This window comes from Rhinolophus ferrumequinum, chromosome 13 (genome assembly GCF_004115265.2).
Source record: "Rhinolophus ferrumequinum isolate MPI-CBG mRhiFer1 chromosome 13, mRhiFer1_v1.p, whole genome shotgun sequence".
NCBI lineage: Eukaryota > Metazoa > Chordata > Mammalia > Chiroptera > Rhinolophidae > Rhinolophus > Rhinolophus ferrumequinum.
In genome coordinates this window covers 44,785,224-44,802,302 of record NC_046296.1, presented here as the reverse complement: position 1 = coordinate 44,802,302, position 17,079 = coordinate 44,785,224, and the positions used below count along the sequence as shown (strand labels likewise).

At 35.7% G+C, this 17,079-nt stretch overlaps 1 protein-coding gene across 3 annotated transcripts in view; it reads right to left on the bottom strand.

The window, feature by feature from the left end:
* The window catches only part of SOS1 (SOS Ras/Rac guanine nucleotide exchange factor 1), a 115,953-nt gene that overhangs the window by 97,668 nt on the left and 1,206 nt on the right, over positions 1 to 17,079 (bottom strand). The gene's annotated exons all lie outside the window — the stretch shown is intronic.

The window sequence follows — 17,079 nt, the reverse complement described above, 5'->3', positions numbered from 1 at the left end:
GGTGGCATTTTACTATCAGGCAAAATAGGCTTGAAGTCAGAAGCTGTTATAAGAGACAAGGAAGGGCATTATACGTTAATTATAGGGTCAACTTATCAGAAGATAAAACAATTATAAACATATATGCACAAACAACAGAGCCCCAAAATACACAATGCAACAACTGACCGAATTAAAGGGAGAAATAAAACAATTCTACAATAATAGTTGTCAGTTCAATACACCAATTTCAATAATGGATAAAACATCTACACCGAACGTCAATAAGGACATAGTGGACTTGAACATTATAAACCAACGAGGACTAACAGACACATATAGAACATTCCTCCCAGTAACAAGAGAATACACTTTCTTCTCAGGTGCACATGGAATGTTCTCCAGGATAAACCATGTTAGGCCACAAAACAAAGTCTCAATAAATTTAAAAAGGTTGAAATCATAAAAGCATCTTTTCTAACCATAATAGAATAAAGTTAAAATTCAACAACAGCAGGGAAACTGGAAAATTAACAAATATGTAGAAATTAAAGAACACATTCTTAAACATCAATGGAGCAAAGAAATCACAAAGGAAATTACAAATACTTAGAGAAAACACAATGTGCCAAAACTTATAGGATACAGCAAAGGCAGTGCTCAAAGGGCAATTTATGGCTGTAAATGTCTACATTGAAAAAGAAAAAAGAACTTAAATCAACAGCCTAACTTTACACATAGGGATACTAGAAAAAGAAGAATATAGTAAACTCAAAGCTAGGAAATAATAAAGATGAGAGACACAGAAAATACAACATACAAAAACAATAAAGAGGATCGATGAAAACAAAAGTTACTTCTCTGAAAAAACTTAACAAAATTGACAAACCTTCAATAGACTGTCTAAGAAAAAAAAAGAAGACACATAACTAAATTCAGAAATGAAAGTAGGGACATTACTATTCATTTCACAGAAATAAAATACATTTTAAGAGAATACTCTTTACTATGATACACCAACAAACCAGATAACCTAGAACAAAAGGACAAATTCCTGGAAACACACAAATTACTTAAATTGACTCAAGAAAAAATTAAAAATCTCAAAAGACGTACACGTAATGACACTGAATCAGTAATCAAAACTTCCCAACACGGAAAAGTCAGGACCAGAAAAATGCACAGGTAAATTCTATCAAACATCTAAAGAATTAATACCAATCTTCTCAAACTCTTCCAAAAACAGAAGAGGAAGAAACACTAATTCATTCTGTGAAGCCAGCATTACCCTGGATACAAAAAGCAGGTAAAGACAACACAGGAGAAGAAAATTACAAACAAATATCCTTTATGAGTATAGATACAAAATCCTTAACAAAATACCAGCAAACTGAATCCCACAGCATATTAAAAAAAGACTTTTACACCTTGACTAAGCAGGATTTATCCCAAGAATACAAAAATGATTCAATGTAAAAAAAATCAATCAATGTAATACACATTACTAGAATGAAGGAAAAACACACACACAATCTCTCAATTAACTCAGAAAAGATACTGAAAAAACCTAACATCCTTTCATAATAAAAACACTTATAAAACTAGGAATAGAAGGGAACTTCCTCAACGTAATATAGGGTATCTGACAAACCCACAGCTAGTATTATACTGAATGGTGAAAAACTGAAAGCTTTTCCCCAAGATCAGGAATACGACAAGGATGCCCACTTTCAGCAACGCTATTCAAAATTGTACTAAAAGTTCTAGCCACAGCAATCAGACTAAATAAATAAATAAATAAATAAATAAATAAATAAATAAATAAAAGTCATCCATAATGGAAAGGAAGAAGTAAAACTACTTCTATTTGCATATGATGTAATCCTACATATAGAAAAATCCCCAAAGAATCCACAAGAAAGTTACCAGAGCTAGTAAATTAATTCAGCAAAGTTGCAGAACAAAACCAATACACAAAAAGCATTTGTGTTTCTATACACCTGCAACATACAAATCTGAAAAAGAAATTAGGAATGTAATTCTACTTAGCAACTAAAAGAGTAATAGCACCTAAAAGAATAAAATATCTAGAAATAGATTTAACCAATTGAATTAAGGTGAAAGACTTTTATCCTGAAAACAAATATGTACAAATTAAAGAACACATTCTTAGACATCAATGAGTCAAAGAACAAATCACAAGGGAAACTACAAATACTTAGAAAAAACACAACACAGCAAAACATTGCTGGAGAAAATTAAAGAAGACCTAAATAAATGGAAAGACATCCTGTTTTCCTGGATAGGAAGACAATACTGTTAAGATATCAATACTACCAAAATATTCTACAGATTCAATGCAATCCCTATCAAAATTCCAACAGTCACTTTTACAGAAGTGGAAATGCCAATCTTCAAATTCATATGGAATTGCAAGGGGTGCTAAATAGCCAAAACAATTGTGAAACAGTTGGAGGATCACTTTCCAATTTCAAAACTTACTACACAATACTACAGTAATCAATATAGTGTGGTACTGCCATAAAGATAGATGCATAGATCAATGGAATAGAATTAAGAGTTCAGAAATAAATCTCTACATTTATGGTGAATTGATTTTCGACAAAGATACCTAGTCTATTCAATGGGTAAACATCAATCTCTTCAACAAATGACGCTAGGACTACTGGATTTCCACATGTAAAAGAATGAAATTGGATACATAACTCACACCAAATACAAAATTTAACCTAAAACGTATCAACCCAAATATAAAGGTTAAAACCATAAATTTCTTAGAAGAAAACTTAGGAGTAAATCTTCATGACCTTGGATTTGGCAATGGATTCTTAGATATGACACCAAAAGCATAAGCAATGAAAGAAAAAAAATAGATAAATTTAACTTCATTAAAATTAAAAACTTTTGATTGGGTCTGAATGGGAGAAAATATTTAACAGTCATATATCTGATACGGGTCTAATATCAAGACTATACAATGATCTCCTAAAATTCAACAACAAAAATACAAACAACCTAATAAAAAACTGGGTAATAGACTTGAATAACATTTCTCCAAAAAAGATATACAAATGGCCAACAAGCACATGAAAACATGCTCAACATCGTTAGTCATTAAGGAAATTCAAACCAAAAGCACAATGAGATATTTCACACGAACAAAGATGGCAATTAAAAAATATCAAGTGTAGGTGAAGAAACGGGGAAATTGAAAACTTGGTGTATTGCTGGTAGGAATGCAAAATGGTGAGGCTGCTGTGGAAAACAGTGCTGTAGTTCCTCAAAAAGCTGAACATAGCATTACTAAATGACCCAGCAATTCTACTTCTAGATATATACCCAAAATAATTGAAAACAGGGATTCAGATACTTATATACCAATGTTCATTGTAGCATTATTCACAATAGCCAAATGGTAGAAACAACCCAAGTGTCCATCAACAGATAAACGGACAAACTAATGTGATAAATATATATATATATATTTAGCCTTAAAAAGTAATGAAATTCTAATACATGCTACAACATGGATGAATCTTGAAGACATAATGCTAAGTGAAATAAGTCAGACATAAAAAGACAAATATTGTATGATTTCACTTATATGAAATAGATAAAATAGGCAAATTCATAGAGATAGAAAGTAGATTAGAGGTTACCAGGGGCTGGGGAGGGGGAAGTGGAGAGTTGCTTAATGGTGATGGTTGCACAACACTGTGAATGTAGTTATTGGCACTGAATTAATACACTTAAAAATGGCTAACTTTATGTAAAAAATGTATATTACCACAAAAAAAAATTAAAAGTTATTAAATATGTGTACAGAAATCAGAATCCTAACAAAGGTTTTTAAACAAAACAGCTGTGAATGTAACTATCAGTAAGTGCATTCCATTACCAATTATTGGGCCACACATATAAATCAATTTACATGCAAATGGTTTAGATTATATGTAAAATAGAAAACGGGAATTATCTATAAAGAAAGGGAACAGTTCGAAGGAGTCCCTGATTAACGGTAAGTGGCACCGACCAAGGGTAAATGAGTAACACAGAAGGCAACTGACAGCAGCATTTCCGAAATGAGTGCTGCTTGGAAACTGTAGGCCGTGTTACTGGTGTATTTCAAAAGTGTTTCATGATCAAATAAATTTTGGAAATGTGGGATTAAACAAAGTTGAGAATTTTTTAGGACCTATAATACGCTGATATGCACTGTGAATATCCAGGAGGGGATATGGAATTTGTGTTTTTAAAACTTACTTTCTATGGAATTCTTTCTTTGAGCATCAGATAGAGTTTGAAAAACAAACTTCTCCCCTAGAGTTGGCAATTAAAGATGATATGAACTCAGGAGGGAAAAAAAGAAAAAGGGAAAAGTTTGTTTCAGTAATTCTAAAAGAATAACTGGAATTTAAGTTAGCTTACTATAAAAAGTCTCTGTTAATTAAAAACTCAACTTTTTTTTAAATCTTTGAGTTGTTTTAATATTTAGTTTTAACCTTGAACCAAACTGTTTTCTATATATGAGGATTAATCCCATTTGCAACTGGGATATTTTAACACATATGGGCAAATCATAATTTTTTTTTATCACGAGATACAAGTTTCATAAAATCAACAATTGTTTTTTAATTGTAGAGCCATAATGCTTGCCATACAATAAGTGCTCAACAAGTTTAGTGAATAAAACCAAACGAGACAAAACAGCAGAAAAACTGCATTAAAGAAATTTTTTTTTCAAAATTATCTTACTGTTACAGTCTTAAAATATCTATTTTTAAAATAATATTGGAGCAATTAAGGGTTCATAGAAACAAAACTTTAAATTACTTTTCTCCAATGTATACCCCATCCTCAACTCAAATGGAAGGTTTTCAGAATTTGACTTTATGAGGAATTTCTTTTACTGATTTGTTTTCCTCTGCCTCTAAGGTGGTCCAGCGGAGAAAGGAAAATCCACAAGCAGTCATCTTCCTGACTGGAAGGCTGGACTGCTCAGGGTACTGCTGAGGTGCCTGAAGCGTCCCTGGTCACTAGTTCACATAGTAATACTATAAGCATCATCCGCATTGTTTACTTTTGTCTTTACTGCTTTGTTTCTGGTTTCGTACATTAAAGGTTTAATGATAGAATCCACTTTAACATGATATGCACACTTCATTTGATAACCAGTACAGCAAATTGTGTACTATTACTATGCGTGGCAATTAAGTTTTGACTTTTAGAACGAACCCTAAGATGTTTTTTTAAGCATAAAGGGTTTTGGAGGAACAAATTACCCACTTTAAGTGGGGGAAGACTATAATTCAATTATCTTGAATCAGGCATTTATAGCCAGAGAGGACCCCAACTGGCTATGAGACTGAGCCTCTCAGATGTCTGACTACAGGGAACATAATGGACTGAGGGCCCCAGCTGGTGCACTCTGAAATCCATCACTGTTTCTGTGTGAGGCCTCACTTCTCACTGGCTGCTCCCGTCAGTGACTGAGCACAGCAGGCACACACACTAAGGCAGGCCTATTCCTGGGAAATGAGGAATTCCTGTGATAGGCAACTTTCACTCAAGTACTTCCTGAGGCCTTGGTGAACTTTCCTTAGAACTGCACTGCCGTCTAAGACACTTTTACTTAAATGTCCTTCCTTCCTTACCTCTCTCCTTCACTTGGAGCCAGACTTGCATCACAGTCTGACGACTCCTCATTTTCTCTCACAAGCACTTTTAAAAAATTTCTTGCCTACTTGATCCCATCTTGGTTTCTGCGCCTCCCTGGGAGCACTACGCGGTTTTAAAAAATCTAGTCATTTTAAATTGGTAGTCACAAAATAGTCACAGGGATGTGAAACACAGTATGGGGAATATGTTGTAAAAACTACGTATGGTGTCAGGTGGTTACTAGACTTATCAGGGGGAATCACTTCATAAATTATATAAATGCCTAAGCACTGCACTATACACCTGAAACTAATATAAAATAATACTGAATGTCAACTATAATTTAAAACATATATACATATATATGTACATGTATGTGTATATACATACACACACACACACACACACACACACACACACACACCCTGTTTCCCTGAAAATAAGACCTAGCTGGACAATCAGCTCTAATGCGTCTTTTGGAGCAAAAATTAATATAAGACCCAGTATTTATTATATTATATTTTGTTATGTTATGTTATGTTATATTATACCCGGTCTTATATAAGACCGGGTCTTACAGTAATTTTTGCTCCAAAAGACGCATTAGAGCTGATTGTCCAGCTAGGTCTTATTTTTGGGGAAACACGGTATATGTACATATATATGTATGACCATGGGATGTGAAGTACAGCATAGATAATATAGTAAATGGTATTGTAATAGCTGTGTACAGTGTCACATGGGTAGTAGACTTGTTGGGGTTATCACTTTGTGAGGGGTGTAAATGTCTAATCATTATGTTGTTTTTGTACACCTGAAACTAATAATAAAAAAGAAAAAATCTAATCATTTTAAATGAATTATTTCTAAAATATGTAGCATTTGCTTCCCTATTTGTTAAAATAGAATACACTGAACATGACAATTCCGATGCCTTTTGACTGGTGAAGACATCCACTAAGACTCATCTCACGCTATACATTACTAGTAGATTCTTGAGGGGACAGACTCAGAACCACATGCAATTTAATAAACATGTACTGAACACCTGCTACCCATGAGAACTATGCTAAGCATTATAGAGAATACAAAGGTGAGTAGGACTGTATTCTTGCCCTCAAATAACTCCCAATACAGAGGAAGAGAGAAACCACAGATACAAACTTAAACGGGAGATTGTCACTAAGTGCTAAAATTGAGGTATAAAGTACTAAGGAAATTAAGAGATTCATTTTACTTAGGGGATGGAGTTGTAGTAGAAAGCCTTTGCAGAGGAGATGGCGTTTGAAATGTACTTTGAAAGACATCATCAGAGCCTTCAGATTGTACCTGCCTGTAATTAACAAAGACAGTCCAAGAAAGATGCTTTCCATGCTCAGCATCTCAGCTACTCCCCAAAGTGTACATCTGTCATAGTACAATTCTCTCACAACCGCTTTCCCGGAGTACTGATGGTTTCTTAGTTCTCCTTCAATTATGCTCTTCTCTCAGTATCCTTTCTGTCATCATCACCATTTAGACTCTTCAGCCAAAAACCTGGGTATCAGCTTTTATCCCGCTCACTACCCTGTCATTCAATCACCAATCTACCTCCAAATCTAAAATCTGTCTAATTTTCTCTTTCCACACAGCTACTGCTCTAGTCAAGCCCACCATCATCCATTGCATAAATTGCTGCAAAATTCTCCTAACTGGGGCGGCCGGATGGCTCACTTGGTTAGAGTGTGAGCTCTGAACAACAGGGTTGCCGGTTTGATTCCCACATGGGCCAGTGAGCTGCACCCTCCACAACTAGATTGAAGATAACAAGTTGCCACTGAGCTTCCAGAGGGGAGGCCAGATGGCTCTGTTGGTTATAGTGCAAGCTCTCAACAACAAGGTTGCCGGTTCAATTCCCCCATGGAAAGGTGAGCTGTGCTCCTTGCCAACTAAAGATTGGAAACAGTGACTGGACTTAGAGCTGAGCTGCGCCCTCCACAACTAGATTAAAGGACAACGACTTTTGAGCAGATGGGCCCTGGAGAAACACACTGTTCCCCAATATTCCCCAATTAAAAAAATATTTTTAAAAAAAAATGCCTTCATGCCTACAGTTCTACTGCCATTTAATCCATGCTGTATAAAGCAGACATTGACACTTTAAAATTCATACCTAATTTTCAATACACTGCTTAAAACCCTTCAGTGGTTCCCCACTGCTCACAGGATGCAATAGTTTGGCTCACAATATCTGGCCCCACACTTCAGACTCCAGCTACTCAGGTCTCCTAAGATGCTGAGTTCCTCTTGGAACACACTTCCTCCTAATTCTTACCTGGCTAACTTTCACTTAAAATTTCACTTCCATCACTCCCAAACATAAACACACACAAGGATAGCTTTCTATTGCCACCCTAAGACGACTATTTATCAGCCCTTTCCTTTATGGTCGAACTTTCCATTAACTGGTACCTTTAAAATTCTTTTTAAATACAACAGAAGCTTTTCTTTCAAATGTTATCATATGCAGAGCCCCAGTATGTAAAAAGGCTGAGCTTCTCAGCTAAAAGCAAGAGTTTTCAAAGTCCTCTTCATTCAGCCTCCCTCTCTCCTACAGCACTTCTTCCCTAAAATTGAAGGTGCAGGACAATTAGGATACTATTGTACTGTATCATATATACTGCCTACTCAAAGCAAACAACACAATAGTGGAAAGGGCTGTTTAAAGCTAGACAGACTTAGATTCAAATCCTAATTCTACTCCTTATTAGTTATAAGATGACAATTTGCCTCTCTGAGGATCCATTTTGTTAGCTGTAAAACTCAGCTGTAAAAATTGCCACCTTGAAAAGTCAATGAGTGGAACAGAGATTAAGTACGTAAAGTACCAAGCATAGTGCTTAGAATATTGACACACAGCAGGAACTCAATAAAAAACTATCTACTATGGTTTATCCAGGAAATGTAAGGTTGTTTTAACATTGAAAAATCAATGTAATTTACCATAGTGACAGAATAAAAAAGAAAAGCCTTATAATAACTTTAACAAAGAAAAATCTTTTGATAAAATTCAATATCCATTTATGGAAAAAACCTCCAAAACTCTCAGAAAACTAGAAATGGAAGGGGATATCCTCAATCTGATAAACTAACAACTAACATCACACTTAATGGTGAAATAAGAAATGCTTCCCTTAAGAATGGGAACATGGTAAGGATGACCACTCCCACTACTCTGATTCAACATTGTAAAGGAGGTCCTAGCCAGTAAAGGGCAGATAGATAGAAAGATAAATACACAGATAACTATCAGACTGTCTCTATTTGCAGATGACATAATTATGTAAAAAAAAAAATTCTATGGAGTCTACAAAACAAGTACCTACAAAAGTAAGGTCAAAGGGTACAAGATCAATATACAAAATCAACTGTATGTTTATGTACTCGTAGCAAACAACTGGAAAATAAATTTTTAAAACAATTTATGATAGTATCAGAAAACAAAATATTTAGGATTAAACTTAACCAAAGGCATGTAAGACTTCTACACTGAAAACTACAGTATTGCTGAGAGAAAAACTCTAAATAAATGGACAGATGTACCATGTTCATGGATCAAAAGAGTTAACATTGTTAAGATGTCAATTCTTTCTAGTGACCTACAGATTTAATGCAATCATAATCAAAATCACACCAATTTTTTTTTTGGTAGAAACTGGCAGGCTAGCTCAAAATTTATATTAAAATGTAAAATCCAGAAACACTAAAACAATATTTTAAAAGGAGAACAAAATTGGAAGACTTACTATAAAATTACAGTAATCAACAATGTGGTACTGGAGTAAAGATAAATAAATAGATCAATGGAATAGAATGGAGAGCCTAGATATATATACATAGATATATACATATATATTATATATACTATATAAATATGTATTATATATTACATATTTAAATACTTGTATATATTCACATATTACATATATTCATTTAATTTCCAGAAAAACATTAACACAATCCAACAGAAAAAGGAAAGTCTCTTCAACAGATAGTTATAAAATAACTAGATTTCAATATAAAAAAAACAAATCTCAATTTCTACCTTATACCACACACAATTAATTTGAAATGAACCATAAATTATGTAAAAGCAAAAACTATAAAGCTTTTAAGAAAACAGCATTAGGAGAGAATATCTTCATGACTTGGTGGCAGGCAAGGGGTTCTTGGAACAGAGAGCGATAAATAACCTTCAAAGAAAAAAAATTGATAAATTTGAACCCTTCAATATAAAAAACTTCTGCTCATCAAAAAACACTACTAGAAGATGGGAGAGGGGTTGGGAGGCTCGGTGAGAAAGGTGAAGGGATTAAGAACTAAAAAGTGGTAGTTACAAAATAGTCACAGGGATGTAAAGTACAGTACAGGGAATATAGTCAATAATACTGCAATAACTACGGCATGGTGCCAGGTGGGTACTAAACTAATCAGGGGAATCACTTCATAAATTATATAAATATCTAACCACTGTGCTGTACACCTGGAACTAATATAATATTGAATGTCAACTGTAATTGAAAAAAACAAATAATTTTTAAAAACACCATTAGAAAAATAAACAGACGAGTCACAGGCTAGAAGAAAATATTCATAAAACATGTAACTGATAAAGGACAGTTATCCAGTATATATAATAATATACTAAATACTCTTAAAATAAATACTAAAAAGAAAAACAACTCAATTTTTTAAATGGGCAACAGATTTATGCAGACACTGTCCAAATGAAGATATACGAATGGTCAATAAGAACATGAATAAGTGCTTAATGTCATTAGTCATCAGGAGAATGCAAATTAAAATCACAATGAGATACCACTACACATCTATCACAATGACTAAAATTAAAGACTAACAACACCAAATATAGGCAAGAATATGGAGCAACTGGAACTCTCATACATGGTGGGAATGCAAAATGGGTACAAACACTTTGAGAAAAGGTCTGGCAGTTTCTCATAAAACTAAACAGACACTCTATGAGACATTTCTCCTGGCATTTACCCAAGAGAAATGAAAACATATGTATACAAAAAGACTTGTATAAGAACATTCATGGCAGCTTTATTCATAATGGCCCCAAAATGGAAAACTCCCAGTTATCATCTACTTGACAAACTTTTGACATATTCCTGTGATAGAAAAAAGGACCAAATTCTTGATACACACAACCTCAAAAGCCTTACCAAAAATATATACTGCATGATTTTATTTCTATGACATTCTAGAATACATAAATTTATAGTAGGATGACAAAAGATCAGAACAATAGTTGCTTCTGGGAGGGGACAGGGTTTGACTAAGAAGACACATGAAGGAAATTTCCCAAACGAAAGTAACGTTTGACACCTTGGTAAAGCCTTGGGTTGTAGTCATTTGTTAAAACTTATTAAATGGCACAATTAATATTTGTGTATTCCACTGTACATAAATTTTACCTAATAAACAAAAGGAACCATAAACTAATATTAAACTCTAGTTAATGACACGCATGCTGAAATGTTTAGGGGTAAAGTATACTGATGTCTGCAACTTACTTTGAAATACATCAAAACATAAGATGGATTGGTAGATGGATGGAAGTATGGATAAGCATGTGATAAAGCAAACACAATAAAAGGTAAATTACGGACTCCATGTGATGGGTATATTGGTATTTATAATAATTCTTTCAACTTTCCTGTATATTTCGAATTTTTCATAATAAAATGTTAAGTAAAAAACTTGATCACAAGACAAACTATTCTAAAATGAGGTGCAATTTTTTTCCCTATTCCATCCATATACATTATGGGGAAGTGGGGAGGAGATGCCACTTTTATTATGATTTGGTTAAAGCATCCTCACTGCTGTGATTTCTGGACCTCACTGCCACTGCTGCATTAGTCTGTTCTCCACTATAATACATTACCCAATCCTCGTGGACTTCATCATCCATGCATGCAACACATCTCCTAATTATCTAATCTCCTTCCTCTCTGGAATCTTAAAACCCCAACACTTAATTATCATCATCTCTAACCATAATACCCTATCTACTCCCATTACCCTCCTCTTCCAATTTATCTAGATTTCTAATCCATGGAGCCCTCATTTATACCTCATTTACCTCTCTTGTAGTTTTACTTCTTCTCTGTCACCTGACATATCCCTATCTTCTTAGTCCCTACTACAGCCACCTGCAATCAACTATCTTCTCTATCCATTTACCTGAACTAATGATTGCTGCTGGAGGAAAATCTCACCACCACCAGACCAATGAACGCTACTCCAAATTTATGGTCTCCACACTCAACACTGCTCGGCAATTCCTTTCTAATTCACTGGTTGGCTGCTCCTCCACAATCTACAGCAGCAATTCCAAAATTTCATCATGCTCCTTAAATCCTTACTCATTTCTCTTTCCTCACTCTGTGTAAAGGCTCTTGCCTTTCATTTCATCATGAAAATAGAGGCTACCTAGCATGAACTCCCTGCTCTCCACCTACAAACCCATCTTTATCTCTTTCCCTCCCATTTCAGAAGAATGTCATCACCCCTGCCAGAGGGAGCATAACATAGTATTTAAAAATGCAGACTCTGTAACCAAATTGCCCTTTCCAAACCTCAGTTTCCTCTTGTAAAATGAAGGCAATAACAGTATCCTGTGAGAATTAGAGAACATATGTGAGGCATTTAAAATAGTACCAGCAAATAGTTCAAGGCAAATCCCAAGCTTGTGTTCCAGAGCTCATCTTCTTCTTCAGTATTTTACCAGCACTCTCTACCAGTTCCTTCCCCAAAGGTTCCTAACATATACCAGATTCCCTCACCTTCAAATAAAAACAAAAGTGTCCTGCCCAACCTTGAATCCCCTTCTTGCCATAGATGTATCTCTTTTCCCTTTTTTTCCAAGCTTCTAGAAAAAATAATCTGAAAAAAAAAAAGTCACCTGTCCTTGTTATTCTTTTTCCACGCTCTTCCATCTTCTACCCTCAAACTGAAACTGCTAGGTCATAAGTGACCCCTTGACTGTCAAATCTAACATTTTTTCAGGTACCTTATTTGACTTTTCTGTATCCATCAAACCTAATATTTTTCAAGTAGCTTATTTGACTTTTCTGAAACCTGACTTAGTTAATTACTCTTTTCTTGAAACTCCTTTTTTTTCTCAGCTTCTTGAACACTAAGGTCTCCTTTGTTCTACCTGACTCCTTCCTTTTTAATCTCCTTTACTCACTCTTTTCCCTCTGCTCTCCCCCTACACGATATTGTCCACTCTCTTCCTCCACTTCTACTGCCAGCCCTATTTCAGTCTTACCTCTAGGCATTTTCAGTGGGTGACCTCATCTACTTTTTTTTTCAACACTTTCTTTGAGGTACAATGACATACAATGAATTGCATATACTATAGCTGTACAATCTGTTAAATTGTAACATATGTATACACCCCTGAAACTATCAGCACAATCAAGACAAATGAACATGAAAGTTTCCCCCCTAACACAACTACTGGCCTGCTTTTTGTCACTGTAGATTAGTTTGCATTTTCTGGGATTCCATATAAATAGAATTATACAGTATATACTCTTTTTTTTAGTCTGGCTTCTTTCATTCTGTTGAGACTCAGCCATGTTGTCCTGTGTATCGATAGTCCATTCTTTCTATTGCTAGTAGGATTCCAATATGTGGCTATATCGCAATGCATTTATTCATTCACCTGCTGATGAACATTTGGGTTGTTTCTAATTTTTTGTTGAGCAGAGCTGCCATGAGCATTCACGTGTAAGCATTTGTATGGATACAGACTTCATCTATTCTTATGGCTTTACTTACACACCTAGAAGTCCCAAATCTGCTCCACCAGATACCAACAACCAACTGCCAGCTTGACAAGTCCACCTGGATAACCCAAAAGGACTTTTAAATCAAGATGTCCCAAATTCATCACACCACACTCTCCTTCCTAACAATGGGTTCTGTTCCTACATTCCCTATCCTGACTCAAGGCACTCAAACCAAACACTTAGAGAGTCTTCCTGCTCTCTTACCACTTCCCCCAATCACTCAGCGAGTTACTAGGTCCTGTCAATTCTGCCTTTTAAACATCTTTCAAATAAAATCCACCCCCACAGTTCCATCCTAGTTCAAATGCATTCTTAATTGAAATGCATATCATCTCTTGGCTGGACTAATAAACTAGCCTTCTAACTTTTCTCCTTACCACGGGTCTCATTCTTCTCCGATGCATTTTCTATTCTATGGCCAAAGTGAATTTTCTAAAATTCATATCTGATGTTACTCCCCTATTTAAAATTCCTCAATGACTTCTATCCCCTCTAGACAAAATTCAATCTCCTTAGCTTAACATACAAAACATTCTCTATAAACCAGTTTCCTCTCCAAACTCATTTTATGCCACTTCCCATCATATTCTAACTTAGTCATTTCTGGATGATGTCATTTACCTTTTCATCTTTTAGTGCGGAGGGCAATACTTGGTCTGCAGTAGGCATGATACATGTGTGCAGTATTTAAGCTAGAACTTAGACTGATAGATGCAGTGAGACATTCTGGGCATATTCAGGAAAAATAGTAAAGCAGTCTGGCTGAAGCATAAAGAATAGAAATATAGGCAATCCAGTCAGAAAAGCAGAATGAAGCCAGATCATCTATCATCGTCAATTCCATGATAAATGTGCACTTCATCCTATGCCCTCAAAAGACATCCAAGTTTCTGAACAAACCTGTGACATGTTCAGAAGTGTACTATAACTTCTAAAACTTGAATAATAAATAGATAGGGGTGGCCAGATGGCTCAGTTGGTTAGAGTGGGTGCTCTTAACAACAAGGTTGCTGGTTCAATTGCCACATGGGATGGTGGGCTGTGCCCCCTGCAACTAATCATTGAAAACGGCGACTGGACTTGGACCTGAGCTGTGCCCTCCACAACCAGACTGAAGGAAAATGACTTGACTTGGTGCTGATGGCTCCTGGAAAAACACACTGCTCCCCAATATTCCCCAATTGAAAAAATAATAATAATAATAAAGGAGAGGTGAGGTGCAGTGAACTCAGTTAAGTGGCTATCCCAGTAGTCTGGAAAAGGAGACTCACAGCAGTTGGAGTAAGAGGGAACAGATTAGAACACGTCAAAGGGGGAACGAATCTACAGGTTCTACCTGGGTGTAGTCAGTCAGGCAAAGAGAAAAGACAGAGATGACTCCGAAGTTTTGAACCAGTCACATAAAATAATAAAGCTATTAATCAAGAGAAAAAAATTGTAATGGTAGGTGGAAGGCAGTTGATGATTTTAGTTTGGGTATTCCCTCAACCATTCATTCAAATTTAAGTGCTTACTAGGTGTCAGGCACTGTATACATGGGAGGATAAAATAAGGGTAAAATATTATCCTTGTCTTCAAGGACCATCCAAACTAGTTGGGGAAGAGCTGGGGTGGGGGGGAGGTCAATTATATAGAAACTTGGAATCCATTGTTAAGTGCTAGGCAAGGGTACTAACAGAAAATAAAGACTATCTCACTCAGCCCTGAAGATTTGAGAAAAGATCTGAGATCAAACTAGTCCAGAAGAAGTAGTGTTAGGCCAGGCAAAGGGCAGTCCAGGTGAAAATAACAGGATCTCCACAGAGCTTCAGGTAAGATAACACAAGTTGGGCACATCGGCAAATAGTGCAATAAGTCTAAAGGAGGAGTTCAAGATACGGAGATATCCAAATTAAATGTCTACTGTGTTTCCCCAAAAAGAAGACCTAGCCAGACCACCAGCTCTAATGCGTCTTTTGGAGCAAAAATTAATATAAGACCCGGACTTATTTTACTATAATATGAGACCGGTTCTTATGTAATATTGATATTAATTTTTGCTCCAAAAGATGCATTAGAGCTGATGGTCCGGCTAGGTCTTCTTTTTGGGGAAACACAGCAGCAGGTAGATGAAAACGCAGGTTTTGAGCCACCCAAAGCATGTCCAGATATGAAATATATTTTTAACCTTGTTTTAGGTGGCTTAGAATCATCAATAGTAGATATTTTAAATAAGAATTGGAAGAACATGCTACACACCTGAAGCTGAAGTTAAATAGTATTGAATGTCAACTATAATTAAGTATATGTATACATATATTGCCACGGGATGTGGAGTACAGCATAGGGAATAGAGTCAATGGTATTGTAATAGCTGTATACGATGTCAGAGAGGTAGTAGATTGGGGGGACGGGGTTATCACTTTGTGAGGGGTGTAAATATCTAACTAGTACATTGTTTTGTACACCTGAAACTAATAATTAAAAAAAGAACTGGAAGAACCTCACCTATCAACTAGATTGTGTATCCTTCCACCTCCTCCCATCACTTCTGTCATACAAGGGCATTTCTGCTTAAAGTCAAAGCTGGTTTAGGTAAATAAGCAGAGGTCTGGTGGAGAGCTGTGGTAAACTGAAAATACTACATGCTGTCTAAAGAGGGCAGCTGCAGCACTTTACTGCCTTGCTGGAAAGCGGGCCCATGAGGGGAGAGCTACTCTTCAAGAAAAGCTCAAAATTCTGATTTTATGTAATATCTCCCATTTTTAAACATTGGCAACTAATTACATTAAAATTAAAACAACACGGTGCCAGCCAAACCAAATGCTTCTGTGGACAGATTTTAGCAAGGGCCACCAGTGTGGCAGAGTTGGACCTGGTCTGCCAACTCCTGCTCTTTTTACTGCTTCATAGTCCCCTCAATTGATAAGAGTATCTTGATGGTTCCCCTGGGACAGGCGTTGCTTGCTTCCAAACAAAATAGCCCCAAATTGATAGTGTTTTAGGAGGTTTTTTGTATTTTTTTTTTAACAATTTTTCTGTCTCCTCTCCACCTCGGTCAGGATACCAATCAGGTCTGGCATCACTGAGACCTCCTACTCACCTTCTATTACAAGCTAAGATGTAGCATGTAGGTAAAGCAAAAGGAAATACAGTGAGAGCCTGAAGAGATTTCTAATGAATAAAGCCTAATGAATATAAGGCAAATAGCATCTGTTTTTGGTTTTCTTTAAAACAGTATCACAGAGATGTGTGTGGCTAGTCAGATATCTAAGGAAAAAGGTCATTAACTTAGATCTGAAATATATGAGCAAATTCTGCTAACAAACCAAATAGTTTCCACTGTAAGATACCAAGAGGGGAAAAGGGAGAACAGGGCAAAAGGGAAAGTAAAAGTTGCTGGCCTTTGAGAAATATCAGACACCTTTCAAGAGACAGTTTTTAAAAGGATAAATGCTTAGAACAAAAGGTACACCCATAATCTGAACTCTCAGTAGGAGTAAAAATATTTTCACCAGATAACAAGAATCATTCTTTGAGCAACAAGAAACTGGGATTTAGAAACACTATTAAA